This window comes from Aythya ferina (genome assembly GCF_964211825.1).
Source record: "Aythya ferina genome assembly, contig: HAP1_SCAFFOLD_79, whole genome shotgun sequence".
NCBI classification, from domain to species: domain Eukaryota; kingdom Metazoa; phylum Chordata; class Aves; order Anseriformes; family Anatidae; genus Aythya; species Aythya ferina.
In genome coordinates this window covers 240,523-243,234 of record NW_028181433.1, presented here as the reverse complement: position 1 = coordinate 243,234, position 2,712 = coordinate 240,523, and the positions used below count along the sequence as shown (strand labels likewise).

At 48.6% G+C, this 2,712-nt stretch overlaps 1 pseudogene across 1 annotated transcript; it reads left to right on the top strand.

The window, feature by feature from the left end:
* The first annotated feature begins 977 nt into the window (after window positions 1-977).
* Window positions 978-1,913, top strand: LOC311428432 (E3 ubiquitin-protein ligase RNF114-like; annotated as a pseudogene). The gene is made up of 2 exons: window positions 978-1,607; window positions 1,822-1,913. The product of its transcript is annotated as an E3 ubiquitin-protein ligase RNF114-like (transcript).
* The last annotated feature ends 799 nt before the right edge of the window (window positions 1,914-2,712 follow it).

The following is a 2,712-nucleotide window of genomic DNA, read 5'->3' as shown; positions in this document are numbered from 1 at the left end:
CTTCCAGGGATGGTGACTCCACCACCTCCCTGGGCAGCCTGTTCCAGTGCCTAACAACCCTTTCAGTAAAGAAGCTCTTCCTAACATCTAACCTAAAACTCCCCTGGCGCAACTTAAGCCCATTCCCCCTCGTCCTGTCACCAGTCACGTGGGAGAACAGGCCAACCCCCACCTCACTACAGCCTCCTTTAAGGTATCTGTAGAGAGCAATAAGGTCGCCCCTGAGCCTCCTCTTCTCCAGGCTGAACAAGCCCAGCTCCTTCAGCCACTCCTCGTAGGACTTGTTCTCCAGGCCCTTCACCAGCTTCGTCGCCCTTCTCTGGACCCGCTCAAGTCCCTCGATGTCCTTCTTGTAGCGAGGAGCCCAAAACTGAACACAGTACTCGAGGTGCGGTGTCACCAGAGCCGAGTCCAGGGGGACGATCACCTCCCTAGCCCTGCTGGTCACACTGTTTCTGATACAAGCCAGGATGCTGTTGGCCTTCTTGGCCACCTGAGCACACCGCTGGCTCATATTCAGCCGACTATCCACCATCACTCCTAGGTCCTTCTCTGCCAGGCAGCTCTCCAACCACTCATCTCTCAGCCTGTAGCTCTGCTTGGGGTTATTGCGCCCCAGGTGCAGGACCCGGCACTTGGCCTTGTTGAACTTCATGCAGTTGGCCTCAGCCCATCGGTGCAGCCTATCCAGATCCTCCTGCAGAGCTTTCCTACCCTCGAGCAGATCGACACACGCACCTAACTTGGTGTCATCTGCAAACTTACTGAGGGTGCACTCAATGCCCTCATCCAGATCATTGATGAAGATATTAAAGAGGACCAGCCCCAGCACTGAGCCCTGGGGGACGCCACTAGTGACTGGCCTCCAACTGGACTTGACTCCATTTACCACGACTCTTTGGGCTCGGCTATCCAGCCAGTTTCTAACCCAACGAAGCGTGCGCCAGGGGCGTGGCTGTGCGGCGGCCGCCGGCGAGATGGCGGTGGCAGGGGGCGGTGGCGGATCCTCAGCATCCTGCGCACCCTCCACCCGCGGCCTCGAGCGGCCCGACCCGCTGGCGCGCCTCACCTGCCCCGTGTGCCTCGAGGTGTTCGACAGCCCCATGTGCGTCCCCTGCGGACACGTGTTTTGCACACCATGCCTGCAGGAGTGCCTCAAGCTCAAAAAGCCAGTCTGTGGTGTCTGCCGCAGCACCCTGGCGCCTGGCAGCAGGGCTCTGGACTTGGAAAAGCAGTTCGAAGCGACAGAAACCACTTGTAACGGCTGCAACAAAAAGATGTTTCTCTCAAAGATGCGCAGCCACGCAGCTTCTTGTTCAAAGTACCAGAACTATATCATGGAAGGTGTGAAAGCTGTGACTAAAGAACCACTCCACAACACCAGGAACTTCCCCAATCGCTTCACCTTTCCTTGTCCATATTGCAGCAAGAAAAGCTTTGATCAAGAAGGACTAGTTGAGCACTGAAAAACATTGCACAGCATGGATGCAAAACAAGTGGTTTGCCCAATTTGTGCCTCGATGCCGTGGGGAGATCCAAATTACAGGAGTGCTAACTTCATGGAACACCTTCAGAGACGACACCGGTTTTCATACGATGCTTTTGTGGTACGTGTTTCTTCATCCTTGGAATACGTGAGCCTGATGACTCTTAAAACCCAGCTTTTTTTATGTAGCCACTACTGTAAAATGTAGTCCTTGCAGATGGTATAATGCGAGAAGTTGAATTACTGTTAAGTCAGAGGAGGAGACAGCTGGTTTTGTGTTGTGTTAACCAATATGGCCCTGGCAGTAAAAGAATTTCTGTACCCTTTGTTCATAGGATTATGATGCTGATGAAGATGATATGATGGCACAGGTTTTGATGCGTTCTTTGCGGGATAAATAAAATAAAAAAGAAGACTAATTGTCAAACCAAGCTTCCATGAGAGGGAAATGGCCAGCATTCTTGCACTTCTCCCTGTCCATGCCAAGATGAACTCAGGCATTCAGAAATATGGAAGACTTTAATCTTAGTTTTGAATCCCCATTTGATCTTTTGGTATCATTCTTGTTTTTTATTAATATGACTATGTTGTTCAACCACGTAAGGCTAATTTTCTTTTTTGTTTCACACAAAGCTTATTTATAGGTCAGTGTGGAGGAGACAGTTCTGTTTTCCTTCACATCTGCCTGTTTTCTGATTGCTTTCTGCCAGTTGTGCTAGTTTGACTAAAGCCAGAAATACTCCAAATTGACTGGCATGAACTAGCTGGTAAACCTCTTCTTCCCCTGATCTTGTTTACATTTCGTAAATGATAGTATGAGAGGTGTCTTTGTGGCTCTTTTCCTTTAGTGAGACCCCTAGGTGCTAACTCACCAGATTAGTTCCTGTTTCAACTGGCCTATGATGCCTGTGATTTCATGATGTTTACCAGTGTGAGAATTCTCACAGGCAGCCTCTCAATTATATGGAAAACGTGTCTCCAGTATGTCTTCAAACTGCAACATTCCTTAGCAAAAATGTTTGAAGCTGAGTAAGAAACTAGTTCAAAACACTTTAGTTCTATACCTGATTACGATTTTGTTCCATACTTTGACCATAATTTCTAGCCTGCCTGGAAAACAGAACTTTGGTGTTAGCTAAAATGCATAACTTTCAACTGTTATAGCAAATATTAATCATTTGTTGGCCTTATTAAATTGGTGTTTAAAAAATCGGTTTTCTAGGAAT